This window comes from Akebia trifoliata, chromosome 6, assembly GCF_017979445.1.
Source record: "Akebia trifoliata isolate Shusen 1 chromosome 6, ASM1797944v1, whole genome shotgun sequence".
Classification (NCBI taxonomy): domain Eukaryota; kingdom Viridiplantae; phylum Streptophyta; class Magnoliopsida; order Ranunculales; family Lardizabalaceae; genus Akebia; species Akebia trifoliata.
The window spans coordinates 21,992,517-22,005,326 of NC_141380.1; positions in this window are offsets into that span (position 1 = coordinate 21,992,517).

Here is a 12,810-nt window from a genome sequence, read left to right on the forward strand (position 1 = left end):
AGGATGATCTCTATGGTGAGGAGATCATCCTCACCAAAAATCAGCCCATTCCAAAACTTCTAGCCCCAGTTTACAAGTTGAAAAATCGTGGACCGTCCATTTTTTGTAAACAATTTTTGATGGGGTTAGAAGTTTTGGAATGGACTGATTTTTGGTGATGATGATCTCCTCACCGTAGAGATCATCCTCACCAAAAATCAGCCCATTCAAAAATCTCTAACCTATGTTTTGAAAAATGTTTTGCCAAAATGTTTGTTGCTGAACATTTCCCACATATATATATATATATATATATATATGGGTCCCTATCCGTGCCAACAGTTTGGCAAAACATTTTGGCAAACACTTTTCAAAACATGGGTTAGAGGTCTTGGAATGGGCTGATTTTTGGTGAGGATGATCTCTACGGTGAGGAGATCATCCTCACCAAAAATCAGCTCATTCCAAAACTTCTAACCCCATTTTACAAGTTGAAAAATCGTGAACCGTCCATTTTTTGTAAACCATTTTTGATGAGGTTAGAAGTTTTGGAATGGGCTGATTTTTGGTGATGATGATCTCCTCACCATAGAGATCATCCTCACCAAAAATCAGCCCATTCCAAGACCTCTAACCCATGTTTTGAAAAATGTGTTTGCCAAAATGTTTGCCAACTGTTGGCCATTGATCGCTACCCTATATATATATATATTTTAGGTACGTGTGTCTATCCTTCGGTAGTAAAGTAAAAAAAATTTAGGCGTGCTATTAGCAACGGCAGCGTGTGAATAATTTCTTGTTTTTAAAGGTGGGTGGTGTGTTGTTAGTAAAAGGATTTTTTTATTAATTCTTCTCATTTGTTTGTGAAGAAGGAACAGCAAGAAAAAGTAACATCGTCTCTCTCTCTCTCTCTCCTCTCTCTCTCTCTCTCTCTTTCTCGTCTGAGAGAATTAGTATTTGTATTGGAGTTTTAAAAACAAGGAAAGAAGAGATGGGTGAGAGATGCAGAGAGTATTGGTGGTGACTGATTTTGGTGTTTGGTGAGGGATTCCATTTTTTCTGGTTTGGTTTGCTTTGGAGCTTTGGTCCCGATCCTTCTCTCTTTCATAATTACTCGCCCTCCCTTTTTTCTCACTAAAAGCCAACACAATTGAAGCAATGAAGGAAGGCATGAATGGACCGATTTGATATTCATACGTCTTTGATTCTCCATGAATTTCACGAAATTAAAATGCCCATATGGTAATAATTCAACCATTTTTTTTGTCATCTATGTTCTGTAAAAGTTGTTATTTCTGTCCCTACTCTTGTTTTGCTCATCGAGGTAATATAATAAGTCGGTTTCAATGAAAATCAATCTGATCTCGTTTTGATTCTTCATTAATTCCTCGCTAATAGAATACCCATAACGTAGAAATCCCACCCTTTTCTCTCTTGATGCATTAAGTTGCTGTTTGATACTCTATTTTCGCCATTAAAAAAATTGATTTTTATCGTATCTTGGATGATCTCGGTGAGTTTTTTATGCCAAGTTGGGCACTTCCAGAAAGTCCTCGCCGCTATTGGGAAGAATCTTCATCTTCTTCGGCTTCTGATCCGGTTTTTGATTTCTTTTATGAGGTATTTAGCTGGATTGCTACTTCTAATTACGTCCACTTTGCATATAAGAAGGTTGTTCGAATTGTCACAGATGGGATAGGAGACCCTTGTAAGCAGAAGGCACCTATGAGGTTGGTAACAATGTGCTGACTTAATAAGGTTCTGTTTTCATGACTATCGAAATAGAGGAATTTATCCTTCTCTATCATCTCATGATTCGGTGTATATATATATATTACAATGTGCTGACTTAATAAGCTTCTGTTTTCATGACTATCGAAATAGAGGAATTTATCCTTCTCTATCATCTCACGATTCGGTGTATATATATATATATATATATATATATATAGGGAAATGTTCAGCACCCTAAGTTTTACCACACATTTTAACAAACGTTTTTTGTCCTACATGGGTTAGAAGTTTTGGAATGGGCTGATTTTTGGTGAGGATGATCTCTATGATTAGAAGATCATCCTCCCCAAAAATCAGCCCATTCCGAAATGTTTAGCCCCATGTTTACACGTTGAAAAATCGTGGACCGTCCATTTTTTATAAACCATTTTTGATAGGGTTAGAAGTTTTGGAATGAGCTGATTTTTGGTGATGATGATTTCCTCACCATAGATATCATCCTCACCAAAAATCAGCTCATTCCAAAACTTCTAACCCATGTAAGACAAAACACGTTTGTTAAGTGTGTGGTAAAACTTAGGGTGCTGAACGGGACCCATATATATATATATATATATAGGGAAATGTTCAGCACCCATAGTTTTACCACACACTTTAACAAACGTTTTTTGTCCTACATGGGTTAGAAGTTTTGCAATGAGCTGATTTTTGGTGAGGATGATCTCTATGATTAGAAGATCATCCTCCCCAAAAATCAGCCCATTCCGAAATGTTTAGCCCCATGTTTACACGTTGAAAAATCGTGGACCGTCCATTTTTTGTAAATCAATTTTGATGGGGTTAGAAGTTTTGGAATGAGCCGATTTTTGGTGAGGATGATCTCCTCACCATAGAGATCATCCTCACCAAAAATCAGCTCATTCCGAAACTTCTAACCCATGTAAGACAAAACGCGTTTGTTAAAGTGTGTGGTAAAACTTAGGGTGCTGAACGGGACCCATATATATATATGGGAAATGTTCAGCACCCTAAGTTTTACCACACACTTTAACAAACGTTTTTTGTCCTACATGGGTTAGAAGTTTTGGAATGAGCTGATTTTTGGTGAGGATGATCTCTATGATTAGAAGATCATCCTCCCCAAAAATCAGCCCATTCCGAAATGTTTAGCCCCATGTTTACACGTTGAAAAATCGTGGACCGTCCATTTTTTGTAAATCAATTTTGATGGGGTTAGAAGTTTTGGAATGAGCTGATTTTTGGTGAGGATGATCTCCTCACCATAGAGATCATCCTCACCAAAAATCAGCTCATTCCGAAACTTCTAACCCATGTAAGACAAAACGCGTTTGTTAAAGTGTGTGGTAAAACTAAGGGTGGCGAACGGGACCCTATATATATATATATATATATAGGGTCCCGTTCAGCACCCTAAGTTTTACCACACACTTTAACAAACGTGTTTTGTCCTACATGGGTTAGAAGTTTTGGAATGAGCTGATTTTTGGTGAGGATGATCTCTATGGTGAGGAGATCATCCTCACCAAAAATCAGCTCATTCCAAAACTTCTAACCCATCAAAAATGGTTTATAAAAAATGGACGGTCCACGATTTTTCAACATGTAAACATAGGGCTAAACATTTCGGAATGGGCTGATTTTTGGGGAGGATGATCTTCTAATCATAGAGATCATCCTCACCAAAAATCAGCCCATTCCAAAACTTCTAACCCATGTAGGACAAAAAACGTTTGTTAAAGTGTGTGGTAAAACTTAGGGTGCTGAACATTTCCCATATATATATATATATATATATATATATATATATATATATATATATATAGGGAAATGTTCAGCAACAAACATTTTGACAAACATTTTGGCAAAACATTTTTCAAAATATGGGTTACAGGTTTTGGAATGGGCTGATTTTTGGTGAGGATGATCTCTACAGGGAATAGATCATCATCACCAAAAATCAGCCCATTCCAAAACTTCTAACCCATCAAAAATGGTTTACAAAAAATGGACGGTCCACGATTTTTCAACCTGTAAACATGGGGCTAGAAGTTTTGGAATGGGCTGATTTTTGATGAGGATAATCTCCTCACCGTAGAGATCATCCTCACCAAAAATCAGCCCATTCCAAAACCTCTAACCTATGTTTTGAAAAATGTTTTGCCAAAATGTTGTCAAAATGTTTGTTGCTGAAAGGGACCCATATATATATATAGGAAATGTTCAGCACCCTAAGTTTTACCACACACTTTAACAAACGTTTTTTGTCTTACATGGGTTAGAAGTTTTGGAATGGGCTGATTTTTGGTGAGGATGATCTCTATGATTAGAAGATCATCCTCCCCAAAAATCAGCCCATTCCGAAATGTTTAGCCCCATGTTTACACGTTGAAAAATCGTGGACCGTCCATTTTTTATAAACTATTTTTGATGGGGTTAGAAGTTTTGGAATGAGCTGATTTTTGGTGAGGATGATCTCCTCACCATAGAGATCATCCTCACCAAAAATCAGCCCATTCCAAAACTTCTAAACCATGTAAGACAAAACACGTTTGTTAAAGTGTGTGGTAAAACTTAGGGTGCTGAACGGGACCCATATATATATATATATATATAATATATATGGATATGGGAGCGGTTCGGCAGCCCTAAAGTTTGTCAAGTTTTGTGCCAAACACACTTTGTAAATCACTTTTGATGGGGTTAGAAGTTTTGGAATAGGCTGATTTTTTGTGAGGCTGATCTCTACGGTGAAGAGATCATCCTCACAAAAAATCAGCTCATTTTGAAACTTCTAACCCTAGTTTACAAGCTGAAGAATCGTGGACTGTTTAATTTTTGTAAATCACTTTTGATGGGATTAGAAGTTTTGGAATAGGCTGATTTTGGTGAGGATGATCTCCTCATCATAGAGGTCATCCTCACAAAAAATCAGCTCATTCCAAAGCTTCTAACCCATATTTTGAAAAATGTTTTACACCAAACTTGGCAAACTTTAGGGCTGCTGAACCACCCCATATATATATCAAGGGCCATATGAAAAAACATATGTAAAAACAATGTAACATTAATAAAATTTCAAAATATAGGTTAGAAGTTTCTGATTGAGCTGATTTTTTGTGAGGATGATCTCTATGATGGGAAGATCATCCAAAAAAAAAAAAAAAATCAATCCAATCTGAAACTTCTAACCCCATTAAAAGTGATTTAGAATGTGAACCGTCGACTTTTTGCCAACTTTTTTCAATAATTTGTAAATCACTTTTGATGGATGTAGAAGTTTCTGATTGAGTTGATTTTTTGTGAGGATGATCTTCTCATCATAGTGACCATCCTCGCAAAAGATCAGCTCAATCCAAAACCTCTAACCCATATTTTGAAAAATCATTGTTTTTTCATATGTTTTTACATATGACCCTTGAACTGCCCCCATATATATATATATATTATCACTTTTAGATTTGTTTTCTGATTTATTCGTATATGAAAGAAGTGGGTTAGCTGCTTATGTCTATAAATTTGAAATAAAAATAATAATAAAATAAATAAATAAAAAGTGTTGTGAGTGTGTGTTGTTGGTAACAGCATAAACATTAAAAAGAAAGAAAAAACAAACAAACAAACAGGTTGTGAGTTTTGCTGGCAGCACATAAAAAATAAAATTTTGTTTTATAATTTTGTTTTAAAAACAATTGTGAATGGCTATTCTTACTAGCTTTTAATAAGATTTTTTTTTTCTTACTAGCTTTTAGTAAGATTTTTTTTTCTTACTAAGAGTCATTGACCTTGCCACGTGGCACTCAAAAAGTAATCCAATGCCATGTGCTTGCGGCGGATGAAATTCTAAGAAATTTTTTTTAAAAACTAATTTCTAGAAAATTCTTTAAAAAAAATAATTTTCATTTGAATTTTGATCTTTAATTTGATTTCATCACCACCCATTTTCAAAATCTTAGATCTAAACTAAAAAAAAAAAAAATTGAATTTTACTCTTGGATCCAAATTTTTTCCATCAATCTATGGTATTGTATTACCGAGGAGATAACCACGTTGACTCAGTGACCCCTTAGTAAATTTTGAAATATTTTTGTGTTGGTCAAATTAAATTATTTTTCAATAATAATAATAATAAAGGTTTTTCTTGTGCCTATGGTTGGTCGATAATTGATTATTTTTGTGCTATAATTTTTTGTTTATTTGATATGTCATGATCCCAATTGTTATATATTTTGATGTACATGCCTTGATTTTGATTTCGATGCTATGGATTTTGTGTGCTCTGATCAATATTTATGTGTTAATCATATGATTTGATCAAGTCCATGAGCCCATTCATTTGAAAAACGTCCCGAGCACACCCCACCCTATTTTATACACACCACTAGCACGTCTAATTTATGTTGTATTACACGATTGCATGTCCCTTATAACCAACGTGGCACTAGTGCGTGGCCCAATCTCCTCGTGAGACGTGATGTCATTCATGAAAATCACAACTCCAGTCACGTACCTTTATAGTATATAAAACTAGGGCATCAGTACTGAAAGCGCCCTCGATCCGTGGGGTGCGCGGATCCGCTTTTGGCTCTTGAGGTTTGGGAGTCACCACCTAGTTATTGTGATCTAGGAACCAAACTGACTCTAACATGGATAAAAAGAACTAATCTACCACAAAAAATCTGAATTCGGGGATCATGTTACGGGGTTTGAAGGTGTTAGGCACCAACCCCGCCCGGCCAAAGCCGGTCTTTACTAACTTCCCAAATATATCACATTACTAAAAACCTAGATAAAAATAAAAATATTACATACCTTTCCGATAGCAAGGATTTTGTTCCTTCAGATCTGACAAAAAGAGTTCCTTGTACTGTACTCCCTTGCTTCGTTCTGTCTCCGGATTTGACTTCGGATCTCCTAGATCAAGGTATCTCCTTGTTTTTGGATCTGAACTCTTCAAGTTTGTTGTGGATTTGGGAGTGTTTTTTGAGGGATTTTAAGTGTTTTCTAGACTAAAATTGAAGGAGGGATGTTAAGTAAGGAGTTGGGACTCCAAAACTAGGATTTATGGGGGGCTAGGGGAGCTTCTAGACCTACTTCTCTTAGGGTTTATGATTTGATACGAAAATAGGGTGTGAGCACCTCTATTTATAGAATTTTTTTAAGGTTGATTTGGATAGAGTTAGTGTTTAATTAGAGTTGTGTTTTAGTTAAAATTATTTTAAGTAGAATTGTGTTTTAATTAGAATTGTTTTAGGTAGAATTGTTTTTAAGTTAGAACTCTATTAGATAGAGTTATTATTTAATTAGAATTCTATTATGACTTTTGGTCTTATTTGATTGACTTTTAATGTTTTGACTTTAGTCTTAATTGATTGACTTTTAATATCTTGACTTTAGTCTCACTTGATTGACTTTAATACCTTGACTTCAGTCTTGCTTGATTGACTTTAAATTTTGGAGAACCCCCTTCCATTATTTCTTTAATTCTTTGGACCCCCAAATTGAGGGATCCTTAAAGAAATATCCCACGAACCCTCAACAATTTTACCCGAAAGTCCGATTGATCGATTTTTTAGGTTCAAAATTTTAAATTAATTTCATCAATGTTTCACTTTAATTATTTAATATTTTATTTATTAATTTCTAATTTTTTAATTATGAAAATTGTGAAATTACCGTTTTGCCCCCGGAGAGGACTTTTCACGTTTCAAGTCGATTTTTAATGTTCTAGGATGTTTTAGAATCGGTTTTTCGTAAGGAATTCAATGAGAATGTTGGTTTGTGTCATTTATGAAAATTTTTATGTGAAATGATTGTAAACTTTATGAGGGGCATTTTCGTAATTTTGTCAAATACTGTTAAAATTGGTGAAATGATTTATTTGGTTCCGATTTGTTATTTTATGTGTTCGATAGAGTTTTCCTAAGCGTAACGTAGGCTCTAGGGTTGTTTTGAGGTTAGGGGTATTTTGGTAATTTGGTAATTTTTTAGTGATTTTTATCGTGAAGTTTCTTTTTGGTCTGCAAGATGATGATTTCTATGTTTCTAGGGTCGTATTTTCCTAGCGTAGCGTGGTTTCTAAGGTTTTGTCAATTCGAGATACCTCATCCAGATTTCTGAAACACATCTGGTAACAAAATAAAGCAATGGAATACACATCCATCATTGGGAATCATTGCAATCGGATTGACGAGTTGATTAATCAAGCGAGTGCAAAAATGGGGTGTCTACAGATGCCCCTCTTTGGCAGAGGGTTGAAGCAAACTAGATAGCAAATCTATTTTGGTAGATAGTGCGATATCTGAATGCCAAAGCTAATGACAGTTCATTTTGCAGCCTGATTTAGCAATTCGTCGGGGTGTTCGGATCCTTGAGGGTAAAGCTCTCCCCGAATTAAAAGATTGTCAGGTCCTTGAGCGAGAGCTCTCATGACAGTGTCAGATCCTTGAATTTTAGAGAATTCTCCCTGACTAAAAAGTGCAAGTGTGTGCACTGTGTGAAATTGAGTAAAATCTGAGTAAAACAAAACTCGAGAAAATTTGAATGATATTTGAGACAAATCTGAGCAAAAGTTGGGAGAAAGTTAAATGTCTTACTCTACCTACTCTAAGTGAAAGAGTAATAAATTTATATTTTTTTGAGAGTCTTATTCTACCTACTCAGAGTGAAAGAGTAATGCACTAAATTTTTTTTTGGGAAGTTCTACTCTACCTACCTGGAGTGAAAGAGTAATGAACTATTTTTGTTTTTTTTTTTTGTTTTTTTTTTGTTTTTTTTTGGAAGTTCTACTCTACCTACTCGGAATGAAAGAGTAATGAACTAACTTTTTAGAAGTCCTACTCTACCTGCCCAGGGTGAAAGAGTAATGAACTAATTTTTTAGGAGTCCTATTCTACCTGCCCAGGGTGAAAGAGTAATGAACTAATTTTTTTTTTGGAAGTTCTACTCTACTCTACCTACTCGGAGTGAAAGAGTAATGAACTAAAATTTTTTTTGGGAAGTTCTACTCTACCTACCCGAAGTGAAAGACTAATGAACTAAGCTTTTTAGAAGAAGTCCTACTCTACCTGCCCAGGGTGAAAGAGTAATGAACTAATTTTTTTGGGAAGTTCTACTCTACCTACTCGGAGTGAAAGAGTAATGAACTAATTTTTTAGGAGTCCTACTCTACCTGCCCAGGGTGAAAGAGTAATGAACTAATTTTTTTTTTGGAAAGTTCTACTCTACCTACTCGCGAGTGAAAGAGTAATGAACCAAGCTTTTTGAGAGTCCTACTCTACCTGCCCAGGGTGAAAGAGTAATGAACTAATTATTTTGGGAAGTTCTACTCTACCTACTCGGAGTGAAAGAGTAATGAACTAATTGTTTTGGGAATCCTACTCTACCTGCCCAGGGTGAAAGAGTAATGAATTAATTATTTTGGGAAGTTCTACTCTACCTACTCGGAGTGAAAGAGTAATGAACTAATTGTTTTGGGAGTCCTACTCTACCTACCCAGGGTGAAAGAGTAATGAACTAATTATTTTGGGAAGTTCTACTCTACCTACTCGGAGTGAAAGAGTAATGAACTAATTGTTTTGGGAATCCTACTCTACCTGCCCAGGGTGAAAGAGTAATGAATTAATTTTTTTGGGAAGTTCTACTCTACCTACTCGGAGTGAAAGAGTAATGAACTAATTGTTTTGGGAGTCCTACTCTACCTACCCAGGGTGAAAGAGTAATGAACTAATTATTTTCGGAAGTTCTACTCTACCTACTCGGAGTGAAAGAGTAATGAACTAATTGTTTTGGGAATCCTACTCTACCTGCCTAGGGTGAAAGAGTAATGAATTAATTATTTTGGGAAGTTCTACTCTACCTACTCGGAGTGAAAGAGTAATGAACTAATTGTTTTGGGAGTCCTACTCTACCTACCCAGGGTGAAAGAGTAATGAACTAATTTTTTTTTTGGAAGTTCTACTCTACCTACTCGGAGTGAAAGAGTAATGAACTAATTTTTTTTTTGGAAGTTCTACTCTACCTACTCAAAGTGAAAGAGTATGAACTAACTTTTTCTGGGAAGTTCTACTCTACCTACTCGGAGTGAAAGAGTAATGAACTAATTTTTTTCTTTTTTAGGAAGTTTTATTCTACCTGTCCAGGGTGCAAGAATAATGAACTAAGCTTTAAGGGAACAAACGGGGGATTAACCTCGCATTTGACTTTTTTTTTAATAAAAAGTTGGATTTTATGAAGGTCTGGTAAATATTTTAACTCTCTTTAAATCTGAGGAGTTTTCAAAATTGCTATCAAGAGGGTAACCTTTAATGCAAAGTTAACCTTATCCTTTGGGGTTGAAATTGACCAGGCATCAGAACAAAAATGCCCCTAGTTTGACAAGGACCATTGCACTAGGGATAATTGAATATAATTTGAAAATAAATGCCCCTAGTGTAAGGGGGGAAACTGTACTCTTTAGAAAAAAGGAAGTGCCTTATTGTGAAAGTTTGAAATCCTTGATTACCGCAAGCGCAATAAAGGTTTAACTTTTAATTTTGATTTTTTATATTGAAGATTTTGAGTCAGGCTCAAAGACATTGGAACAAAATATTTCTTTCTGAAATTCATCATAGAATTTGTTCTTTCTCCCCGTCGGTTCACTTAGGGATATGAAACTCTTCAGATTAATCATAGACGAGATACTTGTATCCAATAAGTCTATATTTGGTTCAAACTGGGTATTGAAACTTGATCATTCGGACTTCTGATATTTCGGCTCGGGCTACCTTTTCAACTTCTCAACTTAACGGAGATTTTCTTTTATTTTTTGATAGCTCTAAGTTTTGCCTAGATCGCCTTTTCAGGTTTTCAATCTAGCGAGCTTGCTCTAGCTTTTGCCTAGATCGCCTTTTCAGGTTTTCGATCTAGCGAGCTTACAATTTTTTCTTTTTTCCTTGCTTTGATTGTTGCCAAGGTCATCCTTTCAGATCTTCAACCTTGCGAGCTTACCTTAATTTTTGCCTAAGCCGCCCTTTTTGGGTTTTCAACTTAGCAGATTTTTTTCTTCTTCTTCCCTTCTGAACTTCTGGAGTTGCTGTCTGATCATGCTTTGCTATCTTCCTTGACTTCTCGCACGGTACTTAGGAGGACTTTCATGGGTAAGCTTAGGACTAGGTATAAAAAGAAAGGGATTTTGAGGCTCAAAAACCCAAATGCCCCTTGTGTGACATTTCCTTTTAAATTATTTTCTTTTTCCTTGAATTTTCTTCCCCACTTTGACAATTTTTTTCTTTTGAATTTTTTTTTTTTAGATTTTTTCTTTGTCGTGGAATCTATTTTTATTTTTTTGATGTGGTCGGGCCTGAAGTAACTTCTTAGGTTGCCTACGTACCCCAGAATTTTGGGATCAGACCAAAACGTAGTTCGAATCTTCCCTCCCCTAGGTTAGGTGATCAGGCTAAGAAATAAAAGGCACACTTTTTTTTTGAAAAGGCTGCAAAGGGCTGAGAAAGGAGATAATGAACTGGGTAGCAGGAAAATTTATTCGGCCAAAGATGGCCTCCTTAAATGTAGTACCATTTGATCCGATCAAGGTTAGTTGACTCTGGTAGTTCACTTCCATCATGATCTTGAAGTCTGACGACTTTTCCAGACAATATTTCCTTAATAAATGAATTTCTCCAATTGGGTTCAGACTTCGTGGAGGAGTGTTCAATTTTCTTTGAAGTTTGATAGTTAAATCCTTGACTTGTAAATGATGAGCTTTGATCTTTTTGTCAAATGCACGGGTGACTCTTCTTAGATAAACTTGCACATGGTACAGGGCTTTAACTTGTTTTCTTCGATCAAATTTAACTTTTCATACCGTTGGTGAACCCAGTCTGCTTCTGACAACTGACTTTCCATCAAGACCTTGAAATACAGGATTTCCAATTTAACTAGCAAAACTGCTTCCATATCATATACTAGAGAGTAGGGAATAACTCCAATAGAGGACTGCATTGAAGTATGATGTGCCCCTAGTGTGAATGGTAATTTTTCTAACTAATCCCAGTGTGATTAACACATTTTCTTGATGATTATCTTGAAACTCTTACGAGCTGCTTCAACTGCTCCATTAATCTGAGGACGGTACAGTGATGATCTGTGATGCCGGATTTTGAACTTTGTACACAGAATAATGACTTATGCTTTGAAGTACAACCCATTATCAGAGATCAGTTCAAAAGGTATCCTCATATCGACTGATAATATGTGATTTGCAACTCAAGATGTAGTAAGGATAGTGCTGATACATTTTATAAAATCTTCTTTGATTCCATCGATATAGACGAGTATCTATTCCGTGTTGAACAACACCCAAGCTTGTACCTAACATACCCTCATATGATCACACGAACAAGTCTTTTGAAATTTCTGAGAAAATTCATTATCCCCTTGTGTTCCTCTAGAGATAAGATGGTTTCTATTTGAATCTCTTTAGGAATTTATTTTTGTTCCGAGGTCAATGACCTTTGCTTTCTTGAGCCTGACTTTTATCTTCTTGTCTTTGAAGCTAGATTATTAGTTAATTCGTTAATGCGCTCGAGATATTCAAAAATTTCTTTTGTACGATCAATTCAGAATAGGCGACAGACACCTCTTTAAACTCGATGAACTAACTTGACTCAATAGGAAAGAGTAGACTCAATCTAAGGAAAACATGACCTTGCTGGAAAAAAGGACTCGAGCTAACCCAAATGACTCATGAAAACTTAAGACAAGTACCCACACGAGTTTGATTAGGACTGAGGACTGAGATATTACTTATAATCGGTAGGATTGAAACACTATGATCTTCAAAGAACAACTCGACGATGTTGAGAAATTTTGAGGTCATTTCTGACTGTTGATTTGATATTGACGTTTACTCTAACTGACCGGATTTACAACCCTAGCTAGACGATGGACGATTGAGCTTAGACACCATGATAACCCTTGAACCTCTTTAAAGGTGAATTTAACCAATTTCAGTGTCACCCCCTTGATAACATTTTAAATGAACCCTGAGATTTTATTGAATATATCATTTGTAAATCATTTTTCCTTCATTCTCTTTTC